This window comes from Pristiophorus japonicus, chromosome 3, assembly GCF_044704955.1.
Source record: "Pristiophorus japonicus isolate sPriJap1 chromosome 3, sPriJap1.hap1, whole genome shotgun sequence".
NCBI classification, from domain to species: domain Eukaryota; kingdom Metazoa; phylum Chordata; class Chondrichthyes; family Pristiophoridae; genus Pristiophorus; species Pristiophorus japonicus.
In genome coordinates, this window is record NC_091979.1 from 313907556 (window position 1) to 313925815 (window position 18260).

Genomic DNA, 18260 nt, shown 5'->3' on the forward strand with positions numbered 1-18260 from the left:
CTGAGAGGCGCGTAGTGATGTTTCAGAAGGAAATTCCAGAGCACGGCCAAGGCAGCTGAAATCTCCGCAACCAATAGTAGGGCAAAAGAAGGGAGACACAAAAGGTTGGGGTCAGAATAATAGATTATTCGGGATGCGATAAAAAGACTGGAAAACATTACAGAGATAGGATGGGATGAGGCTATGGAGTGGTTTAAAGAAGATTTTAAAATTTAATGTGTTAATTGATGGGATGCGACTGGTGGGATGTTGGACAAAAACACAGTGGCAGCTGGCTGTCAAGAATTTTTTGGGCTTTATGCATTTTTGTCAAGTGCAACACATCGAAATAAATTTAAAAAGATATATGTTATCCATTGCAAACAGACATGCAAGTAGCCACATGTTTATCACAGCAGCTACTAGTACAGTAATTTAATTCTCAAGTAAATATAGGATAATAATTACCTGGAAGCAAAGTACTGTACAAGGGAAGGATTCAACTGAATATTTGAGGCAATATCAAATTGTGAGAGCAAGATTGCATTACTGTCTGACATTTAATATTCTTCATATTGTGCCAGGTCACGTTAATGATTGACTATTTTATGCAGCAAACAGCAATAGAAACAATTTGATGCAAGTAAAATAGAAACAGAAAATTACTGTATTATGGGATGCCATAAACCTTTAGCTTTGAAATGACAAGATTCCTTTTTGGGGAGAAAGGAAGGACTACAGGAAATATCAAAATAAAGATCGAGGAAAAAAAACACGAGGTATCTATTAACGTTTGATTCTTGGGATACGGACAACACTGGCAAGACATTTATTGCCCATCACCAATGGCTCCAAGGCACCATTCTAAGAAAGCAGTAACAAGCCTTGTAGTTCTACCTCATTGTGACTGTACAATTGAGTATCCCAACCGATCTTTGTGTCTAAAGATGCCAAATGTGATCTTTTCTACTTATTCTGGAAGGCTTTACTTTTATCTATTTCCAGTTCTTAGCAAAGGAAAACCGAACAAAATTGCCACACATCTGTAGATGACTCATGTACTCAAGTAATTCTGAAACTGATACCTCGGGACACTTCTCGCAATGCAAAAACAAAACCTACAGGGCTGGGGGAGCAGAGGTTAAAGGAAGAATGCAAGTTACAGACACAGGAATCAAGACTGGATAATTTAATAGCTCGAGAAAGGAATACGTTTATTTTGAATAAAAATTAACTTACACAACTGAGGATTTCAGCTCAAAACAAATCATAATCCGCCACATACAACCAGTATCTTTAATGGCAGAATAAATGGGTATAATTTATAGATTTAGAGTTTGACCACCAAATCAATAAGACTATTCCAAAACATATATTTTTATGATTGAAGATAACAAAATAATAAATAAAGCTTAATTTTCTCTGCTGTACAAGGTATCCTAACCTTAAGAGCACTTGACTTAAAAGTTGGCTTTGGTGTGCAACCATGACGATGCATACAATGGACCCAAGTTTCTGCGGGCTCTCTTAATCTCATGCCGTAACTTCTCCGGGGCTTTCGTCAATTTTCCACCGGAGAAATTCCAGGCATGTTAATAACACTGGGCCCAAGTTTCCCCAGGAGTTGCTCAGTTTTTTTTTTGGAACAACTAGATTTTTTTTTTGGAGTAACTTAAAAATCCCCATTTTCCCCAATCAATTTGCACCAGTGTAACTGAGTTAGATATGATTTTTTTTAGTTCCGTTTATTTTCTCAAAAGGGGGCGTTACCAGCCACCCAGTTAGGCAACTTTGGCCAGCTAATAGTTACTCCAAATCTACTTAGGCCAGCGTATGTGGCCACTTCAGAAAACCCTTGCGGAGAGTTAAAGAAATCGGCGCAGGTAGGTACATCGGAGGCCATTCGGCTGGGATAGGGGCGGGAAGCTGAGAGGACCTGCCTGCACCTAAACCACCAAGCCTTACAGACCACCAAACCTTGCAAACAAAAAGTAATAAAAATTCAATAAGAAATAAAAAATTGAAGTAAGCCCTACCTTCATCTTCAAACTCAGCCCGTGAAGGCAGTGGGCCAACCAGTGCGGGAGGCCATTCGGCCAGGGCTAGGGGCAGGCAGGAGCACTGATAGAAATCAGCAGCAGGCAGGAGCAATATCCCGCCCCTAGCCCTGGCCAAGTGGCCTCCTGGTGCGATCGATCTCTAAAAATCGCACCGGAAGGTCACTTGGCCTGGGCTAGGGGCGGGACGACAATGCAGCAAGAGGTCACGTGGCCTGGGCTAGGGGCAAGAAGCGATTCAACAGGCCAGCATCTGGGGCACAGAGCGGCTGCAGCAAGCACATCACCGGAGAGGCTGCAGCAAGCAAACGGAGAGGAGCTATTGCGCATGTGCGGACATCGCCAGCGGACTCCACTGCGCATATGCGGATGTCCCGGCACAGTTTTCGGTGCAGAACGCTGACTCCACCCCCGATTCAACTGGCCACGCTGCACAACTACAGGGAAGAGGCCGGATAATGGCCAAAGTGGGAAGGAAATTTTTCGGCACACCTCGGAACAGAGAAAAGCGATGCAACTCCGATAAGTGTGCCGAAAAATGGACTGGGCCAAAATTGAGGCCTATGTCTCAAAACATTTAACATTAGGACAGCAAAACAGTGAGTGTTGAGCAAGAGAGGCAAAGATAAGTGAAAAATGGAACAGATGAGGAGGGGGAATGAATGGTACCGTTCAAATAAGCATTTCAAGCATTTTTTTTTTAAATGCAGGGAGGGAGGCAATGAGACAATAGGAACTGGGGGTGGGGAATCCAGAGTGCAGGAACATAATGGCTAAATAAGGAGGCACAAATGATGGGAACAGAGGGACAGAAGCCAAGGGAAAATCCAGTGTTAGAGCAGCAAAGGGTGCGTGGAGAGGGTCACAAGATCAACGTCCTGTTGACTGAAACCATAATAATTACATAGAGTTTCACTCTCGTTCTCTCTACACTTCCCCTAAAACTATAGATGCTAAAAAATTTATGGGCTGACATTGTGTCAATGTTTCAATGCAATTGTTTGCACACGATTTAAAAAATTCATGAAGGTCCCTTGAGCAGTTACAAATTTCTCCTGTAAGCGGACCTCACTCCCTTACACTCAGGAGATATCTACTCATTTGCCCCAATGGTTGTAACAATGAAAATACCTGGTTATGGAACTGCATACTGTAATCTTGCATGTCCATTTCTTTTGTCTTCCAGAAGGCAAAAGAATGAACACATTAGCAAGATGAGGCAAATTGTAAAACAAGTGGCCAATTTATTTTGCAAGTAGCATGTGAATGAGTAGAGTAGTGTTTACAATTAAATCTAATCTGTTTTGTTATGCTCCTCATAACTTAAACAAAACAAGTCACTATCTCAGTTAGCGGGATAGATATACTTCTGAAGAGTAGTTCCCCTGAAAATGGTCGGCACCAAGCCTAAGCAGGGGGCTCTTGCACCTTGTCTCACTTAATACCAGCGCTCCCCAGACAGTCTTGTATTTTCTTTCTCAGCAAATCAAAGGTTAGGCTGCTGATCCCCCACCCCCCCCAGCATTCTGTGCCTGGGGATTGGTCAGTCAAACGGTCAATTCAACTAGCTACTGCCCACCTATGTGTAGGCTACCCCTGCGGGGCTCGTGTGAAGCCATTCCAACATATCACATGCAATATAATTTCTGGGATCTGTCTCAAACACAGATACAAATGAGAAATATCATCTTGCTTTGACTAGACGCAACTTGTATTCCCAGAACTCGCTTGCCCTTTCCCCGTAGCCGTGCGAATATTTTTCCTTCAGATACTTATTCAACTCCATTTTGAAAGATAAGATTGAGTCTGCCTTCACCTGCTTTTCAGGTAGTGCATGTCAGAACCAACCACTCGCTCTGTACAAAAAAAGTTTTTTCTTGCATCGCCTTTGGTTCATTTGCCACCCACCTTAAATCTGTGTCCTCTGGTCTTGATCCTTCTGCCAATGGGAACAGTCTCTCTCTATGATTTTGAACACCTCTTAAATCTCCTATCAATCTTCTCTGCTCCAAGAACAACTCCAGCTTCTCCAGTCTATCCACGTAACTGAAGTCCTTCATTCCTGGAATCATTTTCGTAACTCTTTTCTGCACCTTCTCCAAGGCCTTCACATCCTTCCTAAAAAAAAGTGTGGTGCCCAGAATTGCATACTACTCCAGTTGAGGCCAAACCACTGTTTCATACAGATTCTTCATAATTTCCACACTTTTGTACTCTATACCTCAGTTTATGAAGCCCAGGATCCCGTAAGCCTTTTTAACGGTTTTCTGAACCTGCTTGCCACCTTCAATGATTTCTGTACACCCCCGGAACAAGGTCTTTCTGTTCATGCATCCCCTTTAGGATTGTACCATTATGTGTCTCCTCTCCTCATTGTTTCTACCAAAATGCATCACTTCACACTTTTCTGTGTCCAGTTTCATGTCCAGGCCCATTTCACCAGCCAGTCTATGTCTTGAAGTCTCACACTCTCCTGCACACTGTTCACTAAACTTCCAAGTTTTGAGAGATCTGAAAATTTTGAAATTGTGCCTTGAACACCCACGTCCAAATCATTTACATCAAGAAAATCAGTGGTCTTAAGACTGATCCTTGGGGAACACCACTTCCTCCTTCCTGAAAAATAACCGTTCACCACTACATTCTGTTTCCTGTCATTTAGCCAATTTCGTATCCATGCTGCACTGTTCCTTTTATTCCATGGGCTTCAACTTTGCTGGCAAGCTTATTATGTAGCCTATTATGTCAAACGCCTTTTAGAAATCCATGTACACTACAACATCCGCATTACCCTCATCAACCCTCTCTGATACCTCATCAAAAAACTCGATCATTTGTCTACAAAACAACTATGACACATCAAAAGTAATGCATTGGCTATGAAGTGCTTCAATACATCCATAGACCATGAATCATGTTACATAAAGTTTTCTTTACCAGTCTTAGTACTCATGCATTTACTTTTTTTTTTCCACAGGACTGTTGCAAAACAAATTTGTTTTGAAAAAAAAAAAATATCTACATCTGCCCGAACAACTCAAGCAAACAGACACGGAGGAGGGGGAGGGTAGGTGGGACAAATAGACTGGGGCAGGGGCAAGAGGAAAGGAACATGGTGGGACAGGGAGGGAGACTGGTGGGAAAAGGTGACAAAGGGTGAAAGAGGGGAGATGCAGGGCTTTGAGCTTAGAAACTTTGACCAATATATTAAATCTGTTTTTACATAGAAAAGCACTGATGTTCATACCTGGGGCAGTGTATACAGTTGTAATTTGGTACCATTGTAGAAAAGTTTCATTCTTGAAGTGCAATTTGAATCCAGCAAAAAATATTGGCAAACCTACAATATGAAAACAGGATTTTAGTTTCATAATTTCAGACATATTCACATAATTCAAACTAATTCAGATTACAGCATCTTCAATGTCAAAATACAGTCCTTGTTTATTTCTGTTCCATGCAAGTCTGTTTCCTTAGAAGTAGCCGATCTCGCACCCCCACCCCCCCAAAACAAAGGGTCCAAAATTATCTGAGGGAATACTTATGCATGTCAATCTTTTCCACTCCTTCTTACTTGGACTTTCCTAGCCTGCAGCTGCATCACAAAACGTGTGAAAATAATCAGGTGGAAGTCCACAATTAAAAAAGATTGTTGCGTGTAATAAGGCATCATATTCACAATACTGAACAGATATAGAAATAGACAGATGACCCCACTAATTGTACAACTTGCATTTATATGGCACAGTTAGTTAATGTAGTAAAACATCCCATGGCGCTTCACATGAGTGTTATAAAACAAAATTTGAAACCAAGCCACAGAGATTTTAGGACAGGTGATGAAAAGTTTGGTCAAAGAGCGAGGTTTTAAGGAGCATCTTAAGAGTAAGAGAAAGTGCAGAGAGGAGAAGATTTAGGGAGGGAATTCCACAGCTTAAGGCCTAGGCAGCTGAAGGCACAGCCGCCAATGGTGGAATGATTAAAATGGAGCATGCGCAAGAGGTCAGAATTGGAAGAGCACAGCATATCGGAGAATTGTAGGGCTGGAGGAAGTTAGTGATAGGGAGGGGCGAGGCCATGGAGGAATTTGAAAACAAGAATGAGAATTTGAAAAAAGAAAATCGAGGCAATGTAGGTCAGCGAGCACAGGCGGTGGGTGAACAGGACTTGGTGCAGGTTAGGATATGGCAGCAGAGTTTTGGATGAGTTCAAGTTTATGGAAGATGGGAGGCCAGACAGGAGAGCATTTAAGTCCAGAGGTAACAAAGGCATGGATGAGAGTTTCAGCACTAGCGGGCGATGTTAGAGGTGGAAGTAGGTGGTCTTGGTATGGAGTGGAGATGTGATAGGAATTTCATCTCAGGGTCAAATACAACACCCAAAGTTGTGAATGCTCTGGTTCAGGGAGAGGGGTGGCATGGGAGTGGAGTTTATGGCAGGACCAAAGACAATGGTTTCGGTTTCCCAATGTTTAGCTGGAGGAAATTTCTGCTCATCCCGTACTGGATGTCAGACAAGCAGTTTGATAAATTAGATAGTGAAGGGGTCTATCAGTAAAGCATCACTATTTCAAAGAAAGATAGAATTCAAGTCCCAGTGCTGACATTCAAACTCACCCTGATATGCTTTAGCAGTTCACAGCTGAGCAAGATAGATAGTGTAGGGAAACAGGAAGGGACAACTGGGGAGAAAACTGGCAGAATGAGGGTTGTCTGTTGATAGCAGAATGGCAAAGACTTTGGTCATATAGGAGTCATTAACCCACTCTACCCCTATGCTTCTGACTGAAAAAAAAAAGAGATATATAAAACTAATTAGTAATTGTGCTTGTAAATTGAAATGCTGTTCCAGAAACCAATTAGATTAATATTCCATTTTTACTTCATCGGTGCTACTTTCAGAAATCTAACATGGTTATACACTGAAAATAAACTTTTTATTTTTAATTTTTTTATCCACAATATATTTTATCAATATAAGATACAATAATATTTCTAAACTATTTGGTGGCCATGTCAAAGTGGATTCACATAGTCTGAATTGGGGCCACTGTTTATATTTGTGAATGACTGAGGAGAACAGAATATTGTTTTCCAGAACATTACTACATTACTATTGGTGAATAATTTGGATAATTGATCAGTGAACACAGTCCAGCGCTGGACTGCACAGTAAAATTAATTCATCACAAAACAAATACAATGGGCTGGATTTTTGTCTTCTCTGTTTTCAGGGCAAGTTTATGGATAGTACCATATTGGGTTTGTGGCCAAAGATGTTGACAAGATACGTGATAATCCAAAGGGATGGGGAAAGGCTAGGTCAATGGGCAGAGACGTGGCGGGAGGGTGTACACCACAAAGTGCAAATTCATGCGATTGGGTAGAAATTAGAGTGTGGATAACATTGTCAACATAGTTGAGGTAAAAGAGCAGGTATAAGATCGGAGGGTTTTGGTGAATAATTAAAAACAACCAGTTCAGTGTTCACAGGCAGTGAGGAAAGTAAATTAAATGTCAAGTAACATTCTTAGCTATATATCCTAAGTTTTGAGAGACTCTTCTATGAAGCACAGCGTCCCAGAACTTAGGGACACAGTTTAAATTTAACGGTACCAATAGAAAATGGATAATAGAACTGTGCTGCAGGTTATTGGAGGATTGATGGAGCAGAAAACCATGAAAGATTTCAAAAAGGAATGGATGAATTCCTGTCAGCACTGGGGATATAACACCATTAGTTCCAAAATTACAGTAAGGAAACTGATGGGCAGTTTAGAACAGCCTCCTACATAGACCTCCAAAACATTACTATTGGTGAATAATTTGGATAATTGATCAGCATACACAGTCCAGCACTGGACTGCACAGTAAAATTAATTTATCACAAAACAAATACAATGGGCTGGATTTTCGGCTTCTCAGTTTTCAGGACCCCGCCCAACGTTAGCGATTAATTGCTTAACTTTTGTCATTTGGGTTCTGCGTTAGCAGAGCAAAAGGAGGCACTATTTTCACGCCGCAAAAATGGGATCTTCGCCAACTTTAGTGTGGGGCTCAGAGAGGCCTTGGGAGTGGGGAATAAAAATTCAAAAAACATTAAAGAAATGTTTTTCGGGGCAGGCGGGGGAAAGGGCAGGGAAGAAGGGGGCGGAGGAAAGGAGGGGGGATGGGGCAGGGAAAGAAAAGAGAGAAGGAGGGGGAGGAGGAAAAAGGAGAGGAGAGAAGGAGGGGTCGGGGCCAGAGGAGCATGGAGGAAAAGGAGGGGGTCAGGGGGGTGGGGGAGGGAGGAAAAGGAAAGGGTCAGGGCCGGAGCATAAGCTTTTGCAATTATTAAAAAGATTCAACACTAAGTTTGGAAAATGTCCAAGAGGTTAGACAGACCACTCACCAGTTTCATGTCTGACTAGAGTTATACTTCACCTGGCCCAACGTCGAAACTTCCTGCACAGGCTGTCTGTCACACACTACTTGCCTTTAGTGCACCAAGGGTAGGGCTGTTGGCTCCTTCCCAAATTGTACTGCTATTTTTAAATCAAGGCACACCCTAAGCCACTTTCCATTGGTGCAAAAGAACCCAATAACTGCAGCCTCAGTTTCTAGCATTTTGAAATGGTGGTGGACAATCCAGCTCACTGCACAATTAGTAAAATGATTACAAAAAATAATAAAATGTCACTTTCAAAGCTTTTGCCAACTAAGTCAGACATCAGTAATGAAATATGCTACGTCCCAAGCAATTGGTGCAAGTCAATTCTGTGGTGACGTTTTTAAAAAGTCCCCATGTGCAGATTGTGTTATTAAACAATTTTAACCTCGACATGAAGAAGTGGAGAGAACTAAAGCAGACGAGGAGTTATACTTACTGCTTACGGAAACAAGACAGTTATAAATGTACAGGAACAATTAAGTTGCATAATCTAAAATTAAAACCACCTGCTGGCTGCTGATAACATTATCAATGGCTGAAAAACACAACATTTCTGAAATAAGTTACTTTACTTTAACATTTAATGTGCATTTAATACACAAGTCCATTTTATGGTCAAAATGTGTTTCGTACAAAATATCAGCTCGTTCAATGATTTGAAGCTTTTGCCACTGTGATCACTTGAGCATATTATATTCAACCCCATAAGACAATTTTTGTCAGATTATACACAGGGCTATAATCTTGTTGCATCAAGGAACAGATGTCAGAAAGTAAAAGCTGCTGATTTAAACTCCCAATCTCATGGTAATTTTAAAAGTGAAAATGGGCAACATCCTGAATATAACACCAACCGCGTTAAAAACATATGTATATTTAAGGGTTGTAAAGTATCTCTGCAGAATGTACTTATTTTCCATCACAACTTTATTTCCTTTATTACTGCCACTTTTGAATGTTTATTGACCTTGCAACATTTATGCAACGGTTCCACCAGATCATCGCAGCATTTATGAACACATTTACACTTGAAATTTCCTTCCTTAAGAATTCCCAACATTGAAAAAAATGTTGGTCAATACAAATGTGTCACCGACTTAATCAGGTTTCATCAGGGCAAAGCATGTAATGTATCAATTGACAACACTGATTCTAAATTCGGCAACAGCAGTAAGTTACTAACAAATAACAAACTTATGACCTACAAAATCTAACCTGGCATCACACGAGACAATGATTTATGGTTATCATACGCAGAACAGTAGAATCTGATTGCCAAAATACTGCTTAAAAATCTCAAATCGATGTAATAAAAATTGAATTTTACTGAGTCAATGATTTCTGGCCCTGGCAATCAGTAAAATATCCTCAGGCACTTACTAGGATGCTCAGTACCAGCATGTAAAACGTTCTTTACAAGACTCTCAGGATGGCACAAAAGTCCCAACAGTTTCAATCAATGTTAAGTGTGTTTTATGGTGCGCATCGTTGGGAAAGCAGTACATTAACTTGGGAATCAAGTCAGCAATTGAACACCCAAGCACATTAAAGCAAAGAGGTGCAAGATAATCTCTCATCACCTGGGTTTCACACAAAATATAGTACACAGTAAAGTCACATTTAAAAAGTCCACAGGTAGTTTGTTGGGCTTCTTGAGTTTATAAATTATATTTTCATTACAACAGTCACTGTGTTTTTGTGAGCAGCAATCCCAACAGCACTATCCCCTTCTATAGTCGATCTGCTTACCTAGCATGCTTGCTGGGCCTAATCTAGACAATCTGGTCATTGCACCCACCCTTACCCTCTTTGGATTCTGCCAGTGGATCAATTACCATTCCTCTCCATAGTCCCCTCCAGAATGTATGTTCACCCACAAAACACTTGGTCTCTTCTCTTCCCCCTCCGCTCCTCTCAGCATTATGGGATTCCTTATTCTTGGTCATTTCAATCTTCCTCAGCTTCCCTTGCCCTTTCTCTAATTCACTGCCGCCCTAAGCGTCCACTTCCATATAAACGCTCCTACCCATTTTCACGTCCACCCCCTCAACCTCATCACCTGTGGCATCTCCACTTCCATGCTTTCAATCACGGACAAGGCCAACTCCAACCACTTCCTTAAGATTCCCTTCCCAACTCCACTTTCCTCTGGGTGCGTCACTGGAAAAAACATCTCCAAATCACTTACACTGCATTTCAAACTTCTAACTGCTTAGCCTGTCGGCTTCCATTTGCCATCATAGTGCTACAACGGACAATTCACTGACCCCTTCACCTCTACAGTCGATGCTCTTGTCCCCAGCAAAATCTTTACTCTCTCCTGGTCATTGCCCTGGTATGGTCCTCATTTTCACCCTCTCTAATCCCGGGGGGTTGGTAGGCAAACTTGAGCACATCTGGCAAACGACTGATTATAGCCATCCATCACAAGATTTGGCTGAATAGTATCAAGCACCATTAGACCACCCTCTCGTCTGTCAAAACCACTACTTCAGAAATCTTCTGCAGATCAAAAGGTTTAATTTCAAAAGGCAAAGGTGACCCCAGCTTAATTTCCCCACTATCACCCATCTCCCAGAGATCGGCTCCACTCATGCCTCCAAAAATATGACCTCCTGCATTTCTTTGAGACAATTAATTCAACTCCCTCTCTCCCTTGCCTACCAAGCCAAACTTCCACCAATCCCCTGCCCTAGTCTTGCAGCCACATCTCTCTCCCTTCATACCCTTTCCAAGTTCATCTTGCCCACTAAACCATCTCCTGTTCCTTTGACCCCAATTGCTACAGCTAGCCACAAACTTCCATTCCTAACCCTTATGATCATTGACAATGGAAATGATTGCCTCTCTTCAGGTCCTATATCCATCTCTTTCATAACCATCATTACCCCATCTCAATAAAACCCACCCTTTGGGCTAGAATTCCACCTACATTTTCGGCAGTTTTCTCAGCAGTCCAGCTGTTTTTTGATGAAAAATCACAGCAAAAATTCATTATTTATAATATATAAAATATATATATTATATTATACCGTCGGGGAGCAAACCGCCCACGTGCATCACCGAGAAAACCGCCAGGATCTAAGTTTTGCCTCAATGAGGACCCATAAGCACCGCTGAGGAAACCACCCGAAAAGCTGCCTGAAACAGTGCAGTTGGTGAGTACCCTGCAAAGAAAGGCAAGTTAAAGGTTTTATATAATTATTTTAAAAATTCTATAGCAGCAATTAAATTTTTTTTTTTAAAAAGTGTCAAGAATGTTTTATAACTTTTTATTTTTTGTTTAATTGAAAAAATACGAGTTTTCCCCCCTACTCGGCCCACCCACAGCCTCTGACTAAATTTTTTTTTTTTTTTTTTAAGTACTTACCGTCCATTCCGGTAAGAGCCGCCCGTTTTACCTAGTTTCGCCTTTTACCACTGAGAATGTTGGTGCAAGATCCATTTTCTCACCGGGCAATATTTTTTACCTTTATTATGGAAATTTGCGCCAGCGATAGTGGTGTTTCTGGGCGGCAATCGGACAGTAGGGAGCTTTAGGAAAAATCCAGCCCTATATTCTTTAAGACCACCATCCCATCTCCAATCTCTCTTTCATCTCCCAAGTCCTTGAAAAATTGACACTGCCCAATTCATGCCAATTTTTCTTGCAAATTCCCATTTGAAGATCAGGTTTCTACTCTGCCATGGTTCCAAAACATCCCTAACCAAAGCCACAAACATATTGTGTGACTATGACTATGGTGTATTATCCTTCATTGTCGACCACAACATCTTCCTCCAACATCTCGTCTCCACTGCCCAGCTTAAATGGGACTGCCCACACTAGATACCATTCTTACCTATCCAATTGTACCCAGAGCATCTCCAACAATGGCCTCTCTTCCCACCTCAGAGCTTTGGAGGTTGCCCCAGAGCTGTCTCTGCCCCCAACCCCCTGCCCGTCGGAAGTAATCTCTTTAGCCCACTCCTCCTCGACCTGCTAACCCTTGGCAGACATGGGATCGACTTGCACACGCATGCCGACAACACTCAATTCTAATTGTCCACCATCTGTCTTGATCCCTCCACTGCCTCAGTGTTGTCAGACTGCATTACTAACATCCAGGTTTGGAGGAACTGCAATTTCCTCTAAATAAAGTGTCAAGATCAAAGCCATCATTTCCCCCCCCCCCCCCCCACCCCACTGTTCCCTTGCCTCCAATTTCTTCCCTCTCCACTCAGTGTCTCAGGCTGACCTTGGGACCTTCTTTAACTGAGCAAAGTTTCCAACCCAATAATCTCTCCATCATAAAGACCATCTACATCCAGCTCTAATATCCGCTGATGCCGTATCAATCTGCCACTTTTGTCTTGGTCAACTCCAGATTCAATTATCCCAATGCTATCCAGGCCAGCCTGGTGTCCACAATCCAGCATAAAGTTCAGTTCATCCAAAACGCTGCTGCCCATTTCCTATCCCACAGCAAATCACGCTAACCCATCATCACCGTCACTGCTTATCTAAATAGGCTCCAAGAACATAATAGAAGCTGGAGTAGGCCATTTGGCCCCTCGAGCCTGCTCCGCCATTCAATAAAATCATGGCTGATCTGGTCATGGATTCAGCTCCACTTCCCTGCCTGCTCCCCTTAACGCTCAAAAATCTGTATCTCCACCTTAAAATATATTCAATGACCCAGCCTGCACAACTCTCTGGGGCAAAGAATTCCATAGATTTACAACCCGATGAGAGAAGAAATTTCTGCTCATCTCTGTTTTAAATGGGCGGCCCCTTATTCTAAGACTACGTCCCCTAGTTTTAGTTTCCCCTATGAGTGGAAATATCCTCTCTGTATCCATCTTGTCGAGCCCCACCCCATTATTTTGTAAGTTTCAATAAAGATCACCGCTCATTCTTCTGAACTCCAATGTGCATAGGCCCAACCTCCCCTCATCTCAGGAATCAACCTAATGAACCTTCTCTGAACTGCCTCCAACACAAGTATATCCTTCCTTAAATACGGATACCAAAACTGTAAGCAGTACTCCAGGTGTGGCCTCACCAATATCCTGTACAGTTGTAGCAGGTCTTCTCTGCTTTTATACTCTATCCCCCTTGCAATAAAGGCCATCATTCCATTTGCCTTCCTGATTACTTGCTGTACCTGCATACTAAACTTTGTGTTACATGCACAAGGACCCCCAGGTCTCTGCACTGCAGTATTTTGCAATTTTTCTCCATTTAAATTATAATTTGCTTTTCTGTTAATTCTGCCAAAGTGGATAAACTCACATTTTCCCACATTATATTCCATCTGCCAAATGTTTTCCCACTCACTTAGCCTGTCTATATCCCTTTGCAGATTTTGTGTCCTCACAATTTGCTTTCCCACCCATCTTTGTATCATCAGCAAACTTGGCTACATGATACTCAGTCCCTTCATCCAAGTCATTAATAGAGATTGGAAATAGTTGAGGACCCAGCACTGATCCTTGCGGCACCCCACTAGTCACTGTTTGCCAACAGGAAAATGATCCATTTATTCCGATTCACCGTTTGCTCTTAGTTAGCCAATCCTCTATCAATGCTAATATATTACCCCCAACCCAGTGAGCTTTTATCTTGTGCAGTAACCTCTTATGTGGCACCTTATCGAATGCCTTCTGGAAATCCAAACACACATCCACTGGTTCTCCCCTATCCACCCTGCTCGTTACATCCTCAAAGAACTCCAGCAAATTTGTTAAACATGATTTCCCTTTCATAAAACCATGCTGACTCTGCTTGATTGAATCAAGCTTTTCCAAATGTCACGCTACTGCTTCCTTAGTAATGGACTGCAGCATTTTCCCAAAGACAGATGTTAGGCTAACTGGTCTATAGTTTCCTGCTCCTGGTCCCCCAACACTTCCAATTCTAATCATTATGTTTAAATTGCTTTGTGGGTATGGCACTCCCGCTCCCTGTAACAACCTCCAGCCCTACAGCTCTCCATTCCCATTACTCTGGCATCTTGTGCATCCCTCCTGCCATCTCACCATTGGTGGCTGTGTTTTCATCCGCTCAAGACCCATATTTTATAATTTTCCACCCCCCCACCCCTCCAAACGCTCTCCTCCTCAAACACAATCCTTTAAACCCACCTCCATAACCAAGCTTTTTGACAACCCTCTGCAGATCTCCTGTGGCTCAAGGTCTCCATTTATGCCTCTGAAGTGCCTCATGATATTTTGCGTGTTAAAAGGTATTATATAAATGCAAGTCGTCAACTTTCATGTTGAAAGGCTGTGTCACAAAATGAAAATGTACCTGGTCAAGCAGTGGAGTACTGTTCATGTATATCTGCAAACATAGTGCTCAACGCCAAGTTCAGTCAACAGTCTGCTTGCCTTGCATTGCACTCCAAGGAGGTCAGTCTCAGGCCAGTACAAAGTGTAAAAAAAAAATTCCTATGCATTTATATGAACTGATACTTGATGTTCCTTTACAAAGCAATAACGTTTTGCACATCAAGGTTGTTACAGCACTAACAGCTCTCCGAAATAAGCTTTACTCAAAAGAAAGTAACATTGTTTTTTTAAAAACAATATGCGGAAAGAGAGCCATCTTTAATCAATTTTTCCACCATGCAGTATCACAATCTCTAGAAATTCACTGTATATTGTTAACACACCAGCAATTATAACATTTGCCACAAGACAACTTTAGTATATGAAGGATGATTTATTTAGAAGAAAAAGAGAAACTCTCGACAAGATGGCCAAGAGGACACGGAAGTAGAGGGCGGCGGGTGGGGAATTGGCAAGACCCAGTCTCACCCTTTAGAAACATGGGTCTAGACTTCCCACTTCACATCCCCCATCTATCACCCAAAACAGACCTCTATCGCCCATTTTGAGCAAAAAGTGGAAACTCGGCCCGAAACATCGCCAGAAAAATAGGCCCCCAAGTTTCCACTTGGATCGCCAAGATGATCGCCCACACAAGGCCCATCCCAACTTTCGGCACCTAGCATGCACTTCGCTGGGCCAATTCAAGGCCCAAAAGAGTGCTCAAAACCAGTTTCTTTTTCAGGGCCTTAGAGGGGCAAATGGGCACATTTTTAGTTTCTGAGGAAGGGGGAGAATTGTTCTGAATTATTTAGAGTAAAATTGAAGCAAATTGTACTCAGAAGTTTGGGACAGGGAATATAAATAGGTATTATCACCTTATTTATGCTAAATAAATATCACCTTATTTATGCTAAATAGATCTCATATTGGAATTATTTAGTAAATAGCTTTTACGTAGTGAAGTTATTTAATGATATTCCATGGGTAAACTGAACAAATCTGCATGAAGAACTGTACATTGTAAAACTTGAGATGGTACAAAAGTTGTAGAAAACATAAGAATATTTTTTTTTAAGAACTAATGTACAACAACCTCTCTCCAACCCCCCCATCCCCCGCAGCAACCCACCCTTCCCTCAAAATCCCCAAAACGTTAGAAGAAATTGAACATTTTAAAGAACAGGTGACCATTTCAGTGACGATAACAAAGTGACCATTTCAGTAACGATAAGTGACCATTTCAGAAATAATGTAGTGAAAAGTAATGATAACAAGTGAACATTTAACTATTGAATGCAATTGGCCAATTTAGTAACAATAACGAGAATAATAAAGTGATAATAACAAGTGAACATTTTAAAACAAGTGAACTATTGAGAAGCACTCCCCCCTCCCTACCTGTGGCCAGGTTTCCCTCCAGATCCTGTCCCACCCAGTGTTCGCACCCCACCCGCCCGTTTTGGTCTACGCAGACCAAGACGTCGTGCAGAGTGAGATGTCAAGACTTCCTGCCGCGGTGGAGGTGACGGAGAGGAAGCGGAAGTCTGAGGCTCTACTTCCGAGTCCGGAGGAACTGTGCCCTCCGTACTCGCTTGCATGCTCGGGGTGTCGCTGCGAGCAGACAAGACACCTTGGGGTGCAGCGCCGTGTCCAGCCAGCAGTCTGTGACTACTTAGAAGACCAATCGGAGAAGTTCTGGCAGAACTCACTCCAGGATGCTGGAAACTGGCTCCAGTTCGCAGAAAATCCCGCAAACCCCTGGATAAGGTCGCGACCGTCTCCCTGCACAGGGAAATCAAGCTCTCTGTCTGGCCCTCCAAGGCAGGAGATTGCGCGCCACACTGACCGGACCTCCGTGGGTTCGCCGTTTGCAATATGACCCGCCTTGGCGTCGCCACCTGCACACCGCTTGGTCCCAGTGCTTCTTCCATCTCAACCAAGATGGCGCAGGTGGTTCCTCCCCACAAAAAAAATCTTTTCTTCTTCTGTCTCCTCCTCCTCCTGCTGAAGCACAGCAGTAGGAGTGTGCAGCGAGTGGCTCCTCCTCTTCATCCTCCTGCGATGTTGGAGACGGTTCAGTGGTAGTGGACTCCACTGACTCGACGACCACTTGACCTTTAATTTGATAAACAACGTTTAACAATTCAAATCATTGCATTACAATTTTTCTCGAACTCAAAACATTGCAATGCTTTCCATTACTCCATATGCACAAGTGATCACCAGGTTTAACATGACCTCATTCGAAGATCTATAGTACATCACAATTATATATCAGATTATATTATAATTGCATAACATTACATTGTAATTGCATAACATTAAATTACATTTTAATTGCATAACATTACATGTGAACTACGATATTTTCAGTATTTACTAACGATTCACACATTGCACATTTCTCATTACTCACATGTCTCAAGGGTGGGTTTGGCCATACCACAGGATGTGACCGAACGGCTTTCTGGCCCCACCAACTCCTCGTAAGCACTTAAACTGTGCATTATGGCAGAGCCCCCGCCCGTCCTGCGTTGCTCACGAGTATTAATCGAGATCTTCTGCTGTAAATGATACGATAACATTGCACGGCATAAGCAAATGGATCAAGCAATTTAAGACTGACAGATTTAAATGTTTTATTACAAATTTGCATTACGTTACATATTTCACACTACAACATTTAACTTTATGCGGGGTTGCATAAAATTATTCATAATTTAGTTATGTTTAAATGTAACCAAATAACATTGCAGATGCTAGTTACTATTTAGATTAAATAATACATAAATATAAATTTCAACTTACTCTCGCAGCTGCCAGTAGGCTGCTCCACCGTTTGCGGCACTGGTCCGGTGTGTACGTTTCATTAGAGGCCGACGTGACCACATCGGCAATGTCAGACCAAATCCTCAGACATGCATGGGGTGGAGGTTTCCCATGCCCAACCCGTGTCATATTCTCCTACCTGGTGCTGACAGCATTCACGAGGGCCTCATTTGCTGAAGAGCTTGGTCTTACGCCGCTCAACTGATCCATCCATGTCGATTAATATCAGATAAATCAGACCACAAATGTGTCTCGCTCTGAGCTTCTGAGCATGTGATGACCCCTGACCCCTCAAAACACAGGAAAGAGCATCAACCTGGAAAAAAAAAATCAAGCTACACATGCACAGTATAGCGTTGCTAGGGAAGCTTTTTTTCCCCCCCCATTTACTTCCGTTTTCTTTGGGCGATCGTGAGATCGAGGAGAAATCACATCGCCCATTTGACATCACCAGGGTAAGGCAGAGTGGAAAATCACTTTTTTTTTTAAATGGGCCTTATGCCGGCGATCAGCACAGGCGATATGTCCTAGATCACTGCATCAAGGTCCATTTTTTTGGAGTTCCTTGCCTCGGATTTCAGCTTCCTCAACTTTTCTGTTATTGCCCTTTGCTTTAGCCAGGAGTGAGATGTAGATGCTGCTTCTTGGTCA

The 18260-nt window shown here is 42.3% G+C and overlaps 1 protein-coding gene across 8 annotated transcripts in view; it reads right to left on the reverse strand.

Annotated features, from left to right (window-relative positions):
• The window catches only part of sgms1b (sphingomyelin synthase 1b), a 163056-nt gene that overhangs the window by 102261 nt on the left and 42535 nt on the right, over window positions 1–18260 (reverse strand). For 3 of the 8 annotated variants that reach the window (XM_070876881.1, XM_070876880.1, XM_070876879.1), the window contains 2 exons: window positions 6653–6820; window positions 5284–5376 (listed from right to left, as the gene is read on the reverse strand). The gene's annotated coding sequence lies outside the window, so the exon portion shown is untranslated. Of the gene's footprint in view, window positions 1–3944; window positions 4128–5283; window positions 5377–6652; window positions 6821–8426; window positions 8447–18260 lie in introns of those variants that run through there. The other 5 variants (XM_070876884.1, XM_070876883.1, XM_070876886.1 and 2 more) reach the window with 3 other exon arrangements.